At 37.5% G+C, this 15,336-nt stretch overlaps 1 protein-coding gene across 2 annotated transcripts in view; it reads right to left on the bottom strand.

Annotated features, from left to right (window-relative positions):
* Positions 1–13,329, bottom strand: part of GPRASP1 (G protein-coupled receptor associated sorting protein 1) — a 37,358-nt gene extending 24,029 nt beyond the window's left edge. For both annotated transcript variants that reach the window (XM_025855347.2, XM_073890368.1), the window contains exon 1: positions 13,313–13,329. The gene's annotated coding sequence lies outside the window, so the exon portion shown is untranslated. The remainder of the gene's footprint in view (positions 1–13,312) is intronic.
* Positions 13,330–15,336: the final 2,007 nt, after the last annotated feature.

Raw genomic sequence — 15,336 nt, 5'->3', positions numbered from 1 at the left:
GCATGTGCCCTCTTTGAATAACTATGTTTTGTATCCTTCAGATAAATACCCAGTAGTGCAATTGCTGGGTCTTAGGGTAGCTCTTCTTTTAACGTTCTGATGAACCTCCATACTGTTTTCCAGAGTGGCTGCACCAGTTTGCATTCCCAACAGTGTAAGAGGGTAGAGAAATGTCTATTCAAGCCCTTTGCCTATTTTTCATTTTTTATTCTTTTCTTTCTTTTTTTTCTTTTCTTTTTTTTTTTTTTTTTTGCTATTGAGTTGTGGGAATTCCTTATATATTTTGGGTATTAGCCCCCTAGATATATGGTTTGTCAACATTTTCTCTCATTCTGTAGTTCGCCTTTTCATTCTGTTATTTCCTTTGTGGTGCATAAGCTTTTTATTTTGATGTAGTGTCATTTGTCTATTCTTGCTTTTGTTGCATGTGGCTTTGGTGTTATATCCAAGAAATCACTTCCAAGAACAATATCAAGAAGACTTTCTCCTATGCTTTTGTCTAGGAATTTTACAGTTTCAGGTCACATGTTTGAAGTCTTTAATCCATCTTGAATTGAATTTTGTGTATGTTAGGACTCTAACATATCTATTTTGGAGGACACAATTCAACCCATAACAGATGATAAAAATTTTTGAGGGACACCTGGGTGGCTCAGTTATTAAACATCTGCCTTCGGCTCAGGTCATGATCCCAGGGTCCTGGGATTGAGTCCTATGTCGGGCTCTCTGCTCAGCAGCAAGCCTGCTTCTCCCTCTCCCACTCCCCCTGCTTGTGTTCCCTCTCTTGCTGTCTTTCTCTCTCTGTCAAAATAAATAAAATCTTAAAAAAATATAAAAAAATAATTTTTGAAATAGATAGTGGTAATGGATGTATAACTGTGAATATAATTAATGCCACTTAATTATTTACTTAAAAATGGTTGAATTGGAAAATTTTGTCACATATATTTCACCTTAATAAAAAAAAAAAGATATCACACCTTCTCTTCTCTCCTCAGACCCCAATTACTATCTCAGCTGATGACCTTGCTTATTCCATTGAAAAAACAAAAGCAATTTGTTTTTTTTGTTTTTTTTAAAGATTTTATTTATTTATTTATTTATTTATTTATTTAAGAGAGCGAGAATGAGAGAGAGAGAGCACATGAGGGGGGGAGGGTCAGAGGGAGAAACAGACTCCCTGCTGAGCAGGGAGCCCAATGCGGGACTCGATCCCGGGACTCCAGGATCATGACCTGAGCCGAAAGCAGTCGCTTAACCAACTGAGCCACCCAGGCGCCCAACAAAAGCAATTTGAAAAGAACCTCCACAGACTCCTACCACCATATCTACTCACCACTTGCATCTGTGCCCATAAATTCTGCCTTTTCTAATGTTCTGTGAATGAACTGGCCATGCTCCTATCTTTAAAGTCAGCCTCTACATGTGTCCATTGGATGATGTCCCATCTCTTCTACTCATGGTCATTGTTCCAAAATTTTCTTCTTTCTCTCCTTTATCATAAAAATTTCCCTCTCTAAGGATGCCTGGGTGGCTCAGTCGGTTAAGCATCTGACTTCAGCTCAGGTCATGATCCCAGGATCCTGGGATTGAGCCCCGCATCGGGCTCCTTGCTCAGTGGGGAGCCTGCTTCTCGCTCTGCCTGCTGCTCCCCCTGCTTGTGCGTGCTTTCTCGCTCTCTCTCTGATAAATAAGTAAATAAATAAAGTCTTTAAAAAAAATTCTTTTCCCTCTCTAGTGAAACATCCCTATCAACATTCAAACACACTGTACTATCTCCTACCCCATTTCTTTAGCTGCAAAATTCCTCAAAACAGTGGTCTATAGTTACCATGACACTCCTTTTTCTTTGTTTTTTTTTTAAGATTTTTTATTTATTTATTTATTTGACAGAGAGACATAGCGAGAGCAGGAACACAAGCAGGGGGAATGGGAGAGGGAGAAGCAGGCTTCCTGTTGAGCAGGGAGCCTGATGCGGGGCTCGATCCCAGGACCCTGGGATCATAACCCGAGCCTAAGGCAGATGATTAACAACTGAGCCACCTAGGTGCCCCTCCTCCCTTTTTCTTGATACCACTCTATTCTTTCATCCCCAACATCCAATGAAGTTTCATTGGTCTATTGAAACTGCTTGTCAAGATTGCTAATGATCTTTATGTTGGTAAATCCAATAATCAATTCTCAATCCTCATCTCGATCTACCATCCTAGTGACCATATATCATTCAAATCAAAACATTTCTGAGAGTAAAAAAGGGTGTTGTTAACAAGTTATTCCCGTACAAAAGACATAAACTAGGATTGTCCTGGGAAAATAGGGATATTTGGTCCCCTTACCTATCAGTAGTGTTGGGCGAAGTTGAAAACTCTGTTCTTGAAATATCTTGACTTAGCTTCCAAGACACCATACTCTCCTGGTTCTTCCTCCTACTTTACTGGCTACTCCTGACTGCACATTCTTAGCTTTCTTTTTTGTTGTTGCTTTTGCTAGTTCATTGTCATCTCCTGTATCTCAAAATTGAAATGTCCCAGAGTTCAATCTTTGAACTTCTTCCCTTACTACATACACTATCTATATTCCTTAGTGATCTCATCAAGTCTCATAGCTTTAAATACCATCTATACCTTGATAGGTCTCAAATTTCTATCTCTAATCTGGATCTCTCTCAAAAATCCCAGACTCATATATCCAACTGCCTACTTTTCATCTCCACGTGTATATATAAAAGGCATCTCAAATTCAACATGTTCTAACCTGAGCTCCTGAGATTCCCCCTAAAACCTGCTCCTCCCAGTCTTCACCCATCTTAATAAATGATTACTCAGTTGCTCAGCTTCAAAATCATTATTGATCCCTCTTTCTCTCTTACTTTATATTCAATTCATCCACAACATTAATTGGTTCTACCTCCAAAATATATGCCAAAGCTGGACACATATCACCATAAGTGTCTAACACCTTAGTCCAACACCTAACAGCTAACACCTTAGTCCAAGCCACTATCATCTCTTACCTAGACCACTGATTGCTTACTACCTCCAAATTTTTCTCCGTTTTCATTCTTGTTTCCCTAGGGTCCATTCTCCTCACAGTAGCCAGATTTATCCCTTAAAAACATAAGTCATATCATGCTGATCCCCTTGTCAAAATCCTCTAGTGACTCCCCATAACCTTTAGAATAGTACCCAAACTTCTTTCCATGGCCTACAATATCTCATAAGATCTGGCCCCTGGCTACCACTCTACACTCATGTCCAACCATTTTCCCTTTGCTTGCTCCATTTGAGCCACACTGGCCTCCTTGCTATTTCTTGAACAAGCCAAGCATATCCCTACCCAAGAAGCTCTGCATTTGTTGTTCCCACTGCCTATAATGCTTTTCCCTAAGATAGTTTCATGGTCCATTCTCTCATTTCATTCAGGTACTTGCTCAGAGTGAATTTCTCTGATTATTCAATCTAAAACTGTATTCCCCCTTTAAATATCCTTTATCCCCATACTTTGTTTTATTTTTCTCCATAGCATTTATCACTATTAAATGTTATATTACATATTTTATATATTGACTTTATTATGTTTCCCTCCATTCTTAAATGTAAGCTCCATGAATATTCTATTCTATATAATCCCAACAAGTAGAAATAGTGCCTGCCACATAATAGATTGCTCAATAAATATTTGCTGAATATATAAATGCCTCTGGAACCCTGAGGTGTTTTTTGTTGTTGGTTATATAAATCATATCAGTTTATACCATAATTTAAAATCTGGGCAGAATTATTATGCTTTATGCATCTATCATTGACCAAATAGACTTAGAAGCACCCCATTAAAAAATCTTTAGACTATTTTGTTGGGAGATAATATTTTGTGCTGGTGAAGGTAAAAGTGTCCCACACAGTGTTTTTCCCCCCCTCTTCTGCCATCTAAAGCAGGTGGAAAGCTACCACACTAGAACATAATACTAAAAAAAAAAAAAAAAAAAAAAAAAGCTGTAGGTTTGGTAATATTTATACAGTTTGGAATTTTAAAGAAACTTCCACAAAATTCTACCCATTTACCACAAAGACGGGGCTTCTTTTTTCTCAGGCTAATATAAGATGCTGAGTCAATAAATGAAAGTTTGAGAATGTATAGGTTTGCTGCGGCTACCATAATAAAATACTACAGACTGGGTGGCTTAAACAACAGAAATTTATTTTTTCACAGTTCTGGAAGCTGGAAGTCTGAGATCAAGGTGTCAGCAGGTTTGGTTTCTCCTGAGGCCTCTTTCTTGGCTTTCAATGGCCACCTTATTGCTATGTCCTCATATGGTCTTTCCTCTGTGTGTGTCCATGTTTGGTGTCTGTGTGTTCAAATTTGCACTTGTTATAAGGGCACTTGTAGAAATGGGTTAGGGCCCAGTCTAATAGCCTCATTTTAACTTAATCACCTCTTTGAATGCCCTGTATCCAAATATAATCATATTCTGAGATACCAGAGGTTAGGGCTTCAACATATGAATTTGGGACAACTCAGCCCATAACAGTGGATTATCATGGAAAAGAGAGTGTTAAAATGAACCCTTATCATATTTCCAGGAACTCCACCAAAGGACATGTTTCCAAGTTGTTTTATAGTTCATTGTGAGGTGAAACTTAGAGCGGTCAAATTTCACTTTGTTAAGGAAATCTGGGGAGTTTGACACTCATCTGTTTTTACTTATTATAACATACCCTTTTATTAATTCATGGATGGTGACATGGTGATGACTGGATGTAAGTCTGTCAAAGATGTCTATATAATGCTCAAAACCCAAAGTATATGAGTAGCCTGCTTTACCACAGCATTTATTTACCCATCTGGAACTTGCTTTACCTTTTCTGTGACTACTGCCTTTACTGATAAGTAGTGTGGTAGGTTAAATAATGCCCCCCCAACAAATATGTCAATGTCCTGATCCCTGGAACCTATTAGTATGTTACCTTACATGGCAAAAAGCTATTTTGCTAACGTAACTAAATTAAGGATCTTGAGATGGGAAAATTAATTATCCTGGATTATGCAGATGGGCCAATGTAAGTACAGGATCCTTAAAAGAGGGAGACAAGAAGGTGAAAGATGGAAGACAGAGATGGGGCAATGGAATCAAAGGTTAGAGTGATGCAAGGAAAGGGCCATCAGCCAAGGAATGCAGGCAGACTATAGAAGCTCAAAAAGGCAAGGAAATGGATTGTCATCTTACAACCTCCAGAAGGAACCAGCCCTGCTGATACCTTCACTTTAGCCCAGTGAGACTAATTTTGGACTTTTTGACTTACAGAACACTAAGATAATAATCTGTAGTAATATTTGTAGTAAAATATTCGTAGTAATTTGTTATAGGAACAATAAAAAGAAACAGTCAAAAACTGTTAGAAGAGACAACATTATATATCGAAAATAAAGGGCCGATTCACTAAGAGGATGTGACAATTATGAACATATGCACAAAACATCAGATTTCCAAAATATATTTAAAAAATCACAGAATTGACAGGAGAAATGGACAGTTCTATACTAATAACTAAAGATATCAGTAACCCCACTTTCAATAATGGATAGAAAACCAGATAGAAGATCAGTAAAGAAATAGAGGACTTGAATAACACTATAGACTAACCGGATCTAATAGACATATACAAAACATGCCATCCAATGATAGCAGAATACACATTTTTCTCAAGTACACATGGAACATTCTCCAGAATAGACCATATGTTAGACCACAAAACAAATCTTAATATTTTTTAAAAGGATGACACCATACAAAATACCATTTCTGATCACAATTGGAATGAAACTAAAGATCCATAAGAGAAGAAAAATTGGGAACTTCACAAATAAGTGAAAATTAAATAATATGCTCTTCAACAACCAACAGGCCAAAGAAGAAATCACAAAGGAAATCAGAAAATAACTGAGGAAATGAAAATTAAAACAAAACATACCAATACCTATGGGATGCAGGAAAAGCAGTGCTATAGTTCTAATTACTTACATTTAAAAAAGAAGATCTCAAACCAGCAACTAAACCATATACCTTAAGGAATTAGAAAAAGAATACCAAATGAAACCCAGAGCCAATAGATGGGAGAAAGTAATAAACATAGAGAATAGAAAAACAACAGAGAAGATCAATGAAACCAAAACTTAGTTCTTCCAAAGATCAACAAATTTGACAAACCTGTGGCTAGATTAACTAAGAAAAAAAAACCCAGAAGACTTAAATTACTAAAATCAAAAATGAAAATGGAAACCTTACAAATTTCACAGAAATAAAAAGCATTATAAAGGGATACTATGAACAACTGTATACAAACAAATTGGATAATCTAGGGGAAATGAACACACTCAAACAAAAAACAAACACAACCTACCAAGACTGAATCATGAAAAAATAGAAAATGTGCATAAACTTATGTTTAGTAAAAAGACTAAATAAGTAATCAAAAACCTCTTCCTTCCAAAAAAAAAAAAATCACCCTGGGCCAGATGCCTTCAGTACTGAATTAACAATAAAAGGAGAATTACAGTAAGCCTTCCCAAATTTTTCCAAAAAAATGGAGAAAGGAACACTTCCTAACATTCTAATAGGCCAGCATTACCTTGGTACCAAAGTCAGACAAAAACACTGCAAGAAAAGAAAATTACAGGGGCACCTGGGTGTCTCAGTCGTTAAGCGTCTGCCTTCGGCTCAGGTCATGATCCCAGGGTCCTGGGATTGAGCCCTGCATCGGGCTCCCTGCTTGGCGGAGAGCCTGCTTCTCCTTCTCCCTCTACCCCTGCTTGTGTTCCCTCTCTCTCTGTCTCTCTCTCTGTCAAATAAATTAATAAAATCTTTTAAAAAAAGAAAAGAAAATTACAAATATGTTTTATACTGTTGATGTAAAATTCTCCAACAAAATGCTAAAAAAGCAAATTTAGAATATATAATGAATTCTACGCCATGGCCAATTGGGGTTTACTTCTGGAATTTAAGGATGATTCAACATATAAAAATCAATCATATTGCAACATACAACATTAACAAAATGAAGGCAAAGAACATATCATCATCTCAATTCATGTAGAAATAGCACTTGATAAAATTCAACACCCTTTCATCAAAACACTCAACAATCCAGGAATAGAAGGAAACTTCCTCCACACAATAAAGGCCAAAAATGAAAAGCCCACATCTAAAGATCATATTCAATAGTGAAAGACTGAAAGCTTTTTCCTTAAGATAGAGAATAAGACAAGGATGTCCACATTTCCCACTTCTATTCAATGTAGTATTGGAGGTTTCAGCTGTAACAGTAAGGCAAGACAAAGAAATAAAAGACATCTAAATTGTAATGGAAGAAATAAAATGATCTGTGCTCACAAATGGCATGGCATATATGTAGAAAACCCCAAAAATTCTGCAAAAAAATCTTAGAACTAATAAACGAATTCAGCAAAGCTTCAGGATTCAAAAATCAACACACAAAATGGGTTGCATTTCTATACAATAACAATGAACAATCTAAAAAATTAATTAAGAAAGCCATTTCATTTACAATAGCATCAAAAGAATATAATACATAAGAACATAATGAAGTAGGCCAAAGACTGTACACTGAAATCTATAAAACATTGCTGAAAGAATTTAAAGACATAAACATATGGAAACATATCTCATGCTCATCAACTGTAAGATTCCATTAACTACCCAAAGTGATCTGTAAGATCCACTGCAATCCCTATCAAAATCCCAATGATAGGGGTGCCTGGGTGGCTCAGTTGGTTAAGAGACCAACTCTTGATTTTAGGCTCAGGTCATGATCTCAGAGTTGTAAGATCAAGCCCTGAGTTTGACTCTGAGCTCAGTGTGGATTCTGCTTGTCCTTCCCCCTCGCCCTCTGCCCCTCCCCCTGCTGGTGGTGGCACGGGGTGCTCTTGCTCTCTCTAAAATATAAAATAAATAAATAAATAAATAAATAGAATCTTTAAAAGAGTCTCGATGACATATTCTGCAGAAACAGAAAAACCTATCTTAAATTCAAATAGAATCTCAAGGGATCCAAAATTAACAAAACAATCTTGAAAAAGAAAAAAAGTTGGCACTCATTCTTCCTAATTTCAAAGTAAAGGTATTCTGGCACCAATTCCAATGTGTGTGTGTGTGGGAGGGGTTCCAAAACTACTAAGAGATGCTTGGACACCAGCAGGGTGCCCTACAATTCAACTCAATTCTCATACTATCAACCTGGAAATAACATGAGATCCCACAGGTTAAGCGCTCAGTCCTACAGGACTGCACTCCACCCCCCCTTTGAATTACAGTCTCAAATCCAGATTACCATTTCTGCTTCCCACTGACAGGCTATAGATGGGAGGTTTCAATGACCCCCTCCTTAAGTTTGATTAATTTGCTGGGGCAGCTCACAGAACTCACAAAAACATTTTATTTATTGGATTACCATTCATTAATAAAAATATATATATAACTCAGGAATAGCCAGAAGGAAGAAATGCATAGGGCAAAGTATGGAGAATGGGTATGGAGCTTCCATGCTCTCTCCCAGCACTCCAGTCTCCCAGAATCTTCATGTGTTCACCAATGCAGAAGCTCTCTGAACCCTGTCCTTCTGCGTCTTTATGGAAGTTTTATTACGTAAGCATGATTGATTAAATTGTTGGCCGTTGGGGATTGACTCAACTTCCAGGAGTTCCAGGAAGGAGTTCCAGGAAGTAGGGGTGGGATGGGGTGGTGGGGGGTTGGACTGAAAGTTCCAACCCTCTAATCACATGGCTGGTTCCTCTGGAAGTCAGCCACCATCCTTAGGTACTTTCCAAAAGTCACCTCATTAACATAAACCCAATTGTGGTAAAAAGGTACTTGTTAAGAATAACATGATACCCATTTCATGTTAATGGCTCTAAAGTGGATTTCAGGAATTGAGGACAAGAGACCAAATATTATGACAAAAGATGTCCCCATAGCTCTTATCACTCAGGAAATTCCAAGGGCTTTTGGAGCTGTGAGCCAGGAATCATGGATAAAGACCAAATATATATTTCTTATAAACCACAATATCACACAGAGCTTCCTACAATAACTTCAGTAATCTAAACAGTACAGTACTGGCCTAAAAACAACATATAAACCAGTGAAATAGAATAGAGATGCCAGAAATCAACCCTGTATATATGGCCAAATAATTTCTGACAAGAGTAGCAAGACCATTCAATGGGGAACAGATATTCTTTTCAAGGAATGGTATTGGGAAAACTGGAAATCATATGCAAAAGAATAAATTTGGACCCTTACCTTACACAATATACAAAAATTAACCCGAAACCAATCAAAGACAAACTTAAGAGCTAAAGCTTTGAAATTTTTAGAAGAAAACAAAGGGAAAAACTTCATGACATTGGGTTTGGCAATGATTTCTTGGATATGACACCAAAAACATAAGCAAAAAATAGATAAATTAGACTTCATCAAAATTAAAATCTTTGGCACATCAAAAGACCCTTTGAAGAAAGTTAAAACACAACCCACAGAGTGGGAGAAAAAAATTCTGAATCATAAATATGATAAGGGGTTAACATCAAAAATATATAAAGAACTCCTAAAACTCAACAATGACAACAAAAAGACCAAGCAACCCTATTTTGAGGGTTTATTTTTAAGGGCCAAACTCTTGAATAGGAGCTTTTTCAAAGAAAATATACAAGTGGCCAATAAGAACATGAAAGGATGATCAACATCATTAGTCATTACGGAAATACAAAGCGAAATCATGAGATACCACTTCACACACATTAAGATGGGTATTATCAAACCACTGAAAACAACAAATGTTGGCAAGGATGTGGAGAACTTGAAACTCGTGTATTTCTGGTAGGAATGTAAAATGGTGCAGCTGCTTTGGAAAACAGTATGGTGGTTCCTCAAAAAATTAAACACAGAATTAACATATGATGTAACAATTCCACTTCCAGTTATATACCCAAACGAACTGAAAGCAGGTACTCAGATATTTGTACAACCAGTGTTCTTAGCAGCATTATTCACAATTGCCAAAGAGTGCAAACAACCAAAATATACACAGAGATGAATGGATAAACAGAATGTGATTTATATTTTAAAATATTATTCAGTCTTACAAAGAAATGAAATTTTGACACATTATAAGGATGAGCTTTGAAAACACTAAGCTATGTGAAACAGCCAGACACAAAGGAACAAATATTGTATGATTTCACTTTTGTGATGTATTTAGAGTTGGCAAATTTCTAGAGACAGAAAATAGGATAGTGCTGTAAGTGGCTGACCAGGAGTGGGTAGTGAGGAGTGGGAAGTTATTGTTTAATGGAACAGAGTTTCAGTTTGGGATGACAAAAAATGTTCTGGAGATGGACAGTGGTGATGGTTGAACCACAGTGTGGATGTACTTAATGTCAATGAATTGTACACATAAATTTGGTTAAAATAGCAAATATTGTTATGTACATTTTACCACAATTTAAAAAAAACAGAAATGTACAACACAAAAGGTGAACACTAATGTACATTAGAGACTTCAGTTAACAATAATGTAGCAATATTCATTAATCAACTGTAACAAATATATCACACTAATGCAAGATGCTAATAATATGGGAAACTGTGTGGGGGAAAGGGTGGTGGGAGAGAAGTAGTATATGGGAGCTTTCTGTACTTTCTGCTTAACTTTTTTGTAAACCTAAAACTGCTTTAAAACAGTCAAGTAATTTTTTTTAAAGTCAATATTATTGCATTTTTGGTTTGTCATTTCTTGTTTTTTTTCTAGTGCATTTTAAAAGCCAAATGCATAAAACTATAATTAAAGATCTGTGTTAATGGATACACAATGTATAAAGATCTAATTTGTGACAATGACATAAAGAGGGAACCAGAGTTGTAAAGGAATAGAGTTTTGTATACTATTGAAACTAAGCTGACATTCGTTCAAACCTGGGTGTTATACACTTAAGATATTAAATATAATTGCCAGAGTAATCACTAAGAAAAAAAAAACTAAAAACATACAGAAAAAAATAAGTCAAAATGGTAGAGAAAATGCCAAATTGCTTTGCACAGTGGGTGTACCCTTTTACATTTCCACCAGAATGTACGAGGGCTCCGGTTTCTCTACATCCTTGCCAACACTTGCTATTATTCACTTTTTAAAGAATTATAGCTATTTAGTGGGTATGAATTGATATCTTGTGGTTTTGATTTGAATCATTATTGATTATTTGAATATCTTCTTTGGAGAAATATCTATTCAAATCCTTTGCCTATTTTTAATTCTTTTATTTGTCTTTTTATTGAGTGGTAAGAGTTCATTTTATATTCTGGGTACTAGACCCATATCATATATATAATTTGCAAATACTTTCTCCTATGCTATGAGTCATCTTTCTACTTTAGTGATGGCATCATTTGAAACATACTGCTATGTTTAAAGCCAAATTGAGTCAGCCTAATAACTTTGCTCTAAAAAGTGCTGAAGGAAAATACTTTGGAAAACAGTATGCATTATATTAATTCAGTATTCAATATATTCATAACAGTATTCAATATATTAATATTCATTATGTTATATTCATTATATTAATCACTAAACCCTGCTATTGATGTAGTGAAGCCAATACTTAAGTTACTCAAGATATCCATGCCACTGATTTATTGAATACTTACAACTCCAGGATATTCTGATACATTTAGTTTTTGGGACAAAGATGCCAGAACAAAAGTATGTATTTCAGAGAAATTTAATCAACCCAAACTGACATTTTGCTTCAATCACAATAGAAACCTATCTGTATAAGCTTCTAGTCATGACTGGTAAACAAAACATATTTTATAGTCTGTGTAACAAAAGGCTGGCTCCATTTTTTGATCTTTGACTACTGTCAGCTTTTAAGCTTCACCCCTCCTTCTATTCTGCCCCACATATAAATAAGTTAACAACTTCCCCTTGTGTCCCTTCTCTTTAGAAAAGTTTGGTAATCTTACTGTGAAATCATCATTTATCACACTTATTATTGATGATTTATATTAATGATTTATATAATTATCTGAACAGTATCTCCACATATTTGAAACAATTAAAATAACAAAATATCTTATAACTCATAATAGTAAACTCTCAAATTTTTTAGCACTTCTTATCTTTTCTTGGCATACCAGGGATTTGTGAATCTTAGTTCATGCAAAACAAAATTTTTCTTTTCAGACTTTTCCATAGCCCCCAAAATGCTGCTAAGAAGCATTTAGCTGCTTACAAATTGAGTTGTATTTTCTTTTTTAAAAGATTTTATTTATTTATTTGAGAGAGAGAGAGAGAGGAGGGACAGGGGGAGAGAGAGAGAAGAGCAGAGCCCAATGCGAGGCTTGATCCCATGACCCTGTGATCATGACCTGAGATGAAATCAAGAGTCAGGCGCTTAACTGACTGAGCCACCCAGCCACCCCTGAATTGTCTTTTCTTAAAGGGGAAATTCATATTCCTCATCTGATTTTTTTCTGTGAGTTAACAGAACTTATATATTTTCTTCAATATTAGTAAAATTTTAATTAAAACAAAGTGATACCATTTTGCATCTATCAGATTGGCAGATATGTTTAAATATGCAAATACTCAGAACTGTTAGTGGATGTGTGGGGAACCAGGGACTCTCCTATACTGATAGTGTGTAAAATGATATAATCCTTTCTAAGGAGATTTCAAATGTCTATTAAAATGAAAAGTACCTATGACCCAGAAGTCTACTCAGAATCACCCAGAGAAACAAAAATGATGTTGCAATACATGAAATTTGATACAGCACTAAGAAGAAATAGACATATACTTAAATGGAAAAAATCTCTAAATCATACTATTGAAAAAAATGTTGAAGAATAATACATACACTATGATAAAATTTAATACTTTAAAAAATCCTCAGGATACTTGCATATCTTTGTATGTAGGCAGTGCATAGAAAAGTTCTAGAAACTGACAATATGTGTGTTGCCTCTAGGAAGGAGACTGGGATTGGAGTTGTATTCACTCAAAGAGGTCTTTATTTATGATGTTTAATTTTTTGAAACCAGAATGTATTAAGATATTGCACGATTAGAGGTTTGAGGGACCAAGTAAATATCTGTCCTCTTCCCCTACCCATACTCGAGATAAAATGAGTAAAAATAATAAAGTAGGGAGTGGTGTCAGCAACACAGATGCATAGGGCTTTCTAGTGCTCAACCACCTCAGAAATACCAACTTGAATAACTATCCATGCACAAAAATACCTTCAAAAGAGCCAAGGATTCCAGTTGAGGGACGACAGCACCTGGGTGAAGCACAGAAATAAGAAAAGATGTATTGAGGAGGGTAGGAAAGATAGATTCACATTAACTCTATCACTTTTCCTCCAAAACCCAGTAGTCCAGCATGGAGAAATACCCTTCCTATGGGAAACGGAGAGTGAAGTGAGTGCCCAATTTCACCAGACTCCAGAGCCAAACTGTCCCAGCACAAGGTCAACCCTTGTGGCCCTAAGTGGCTCTCTGCAGGCTCCCACAAACCCAGGCCCCGAGCTCACTGCAGTGCCTTCTAGATCCACAGCTTTAGGCATCTCCCGTGATACCAGGCGCACAATCAGCTCCTACAAAACCAGGCTTCTGGCTCACCTCAGTGCCTATCAGCTCCAGCATGCTCAAGTGACTCCCATGACTCCAGAGAGCTTCCAGAGCACCAGACTCTTGGCAGGCTCCCACAAACCCTAGCCTCTGACTCATTCTGGTGGCTGCCAACTCCTGTGGCTTCAGGTGGCTTCTGTGGCACCAGGATCCCAGAAAGTTCTTATGAACCCAGGCTTCTGGCTCACCCTGGCAAAAACCAGCCCCAGTGGTCTCGGGTGGTATCTGTGGGCCCATGCTCATAGCAGGCTCCTCCTGCTCACCTAGGTTCCTGGCTTACCATAGTGCTGGCTGGCTCCTGAGGCCATGAATGGCTCTGTGGCCCAGGGTTTCAGCATATCCTCATGCTTGCCAGCTCCCACAGCCCCAGGTGACTCCTGTCACCTCAGGCAACCAATCAGCTACTATGAATTCAGGCTCCCACCTGGGCCCAACACCAGGCTGGGTACTGCAGACCCAGGCTTTTGAACCACCCCAGCACCAGGCTAGCTCCTGCAGCCCTAATCCCCCAGCCCACCCCAGTGCCAGACTTGCCCCTGCAGACTTAAACTCTAGGCCAGTTCTTATGGACCCAGGCTCTTAGCTTGTCCCAGCACCAGGCCAGCCTCTGTGCTCCAGCCTCAAGGATAGCTCCCACATACCCAGGTGCCTGGCCTTCCCCAGCACCAGATCAGCCACAATGGCCCCTGCTTTTAGGCTGGCTCCTGTGAAGCCAGGCTCACAGCTTCCCCTAGTACACAACTGGTCCCTGTGGGCTGAGACATCAGGTCAACTCCAGTGGTCCCTGGTGCCTATTAGGCCCAAGTGAACCTAGGCTCCAGGCCTGCCTCCTTGGACCCAGGCACCAGGTGGATCCCCATGTACAGGTTTGCCCACTTGCTTACCCAGACACCAGACCTGCTCACTCAAGAATCCAGCAGAAAGCCCACCATGGACACCACTGGATAGCCCACCGAGAATCCCTGGATGAGTTGTTGAATGATGGACTTTGTCTGCAGAAGCAGTCTATAAAGACTAGAAGAGGTTCTAATTCCTCAAATGTGCAGGCATTAAAACAAGGCCACAAGGATCATGAATAATCAAGGAAACATGACTTTACCAAAGGAAACTAATAAAACTCCAATGACTGACTCTACAGAAACAGATCTATGAACTGTCTGACAAAGAATTCAGAATAATCCTCTTATATTCAGTGAACTACATGAAAATACAGTCAAGTAAATGAAATTAGAGAAAAATAAACAAAATGAGAAGTTCAATAAAGATACAGAAACCATTAAAAAAGCAGAAATCCTAGAGTTGAAGAAGACATTAAATGAACTGAAGAATTCAAAAGAGAGCTTCAACAGCAGACCCAACCAAGCAGAATTAGTAAACAAGAAGACATTTGAAGGTCATTTGAAATCTTTCAGTAAAAAGCAATAAGAAAGAATAATGAAATAGGGTGAAGAAATGCTACATGAATTACGGGACACCATTAAAAAAAAATCTCTGCATTAGTGGAGTCCCAGAAGAAGAGTGGGAGAAAGGAGAAATCTTATTTAAAGAAATAATGACTAAGAACTTACCAAATTTGGGGAGAGATTTGGACACACAAGTTTATGAAGGTCATAGGCCAGCCCCAAATTTCAACC

Source organism: Callorhinus ursinus, unplaced genomic scaffold (assembly GCF_003265705.2).
Source record: "Callorhinus ursinus isolate GAN/ISIS: 27379988/994484 unplaced genomic scaffold, GSC_fseal_2.0 scaffold143, whole genome shotgun sequence".
NCBI classification, from domain to species: domain Eukaryota; kingdom Metazoa; phylum Chordata; class Mammalia; order Carnivora; family Otariidae; genus Callorhinus; species Callorhinus ursinus.
The sequence above is the reverse complement of the archived record's forward strand: the minus strand, read 5'-3'. Positions and strand labels throughout refer to the sequence as shown.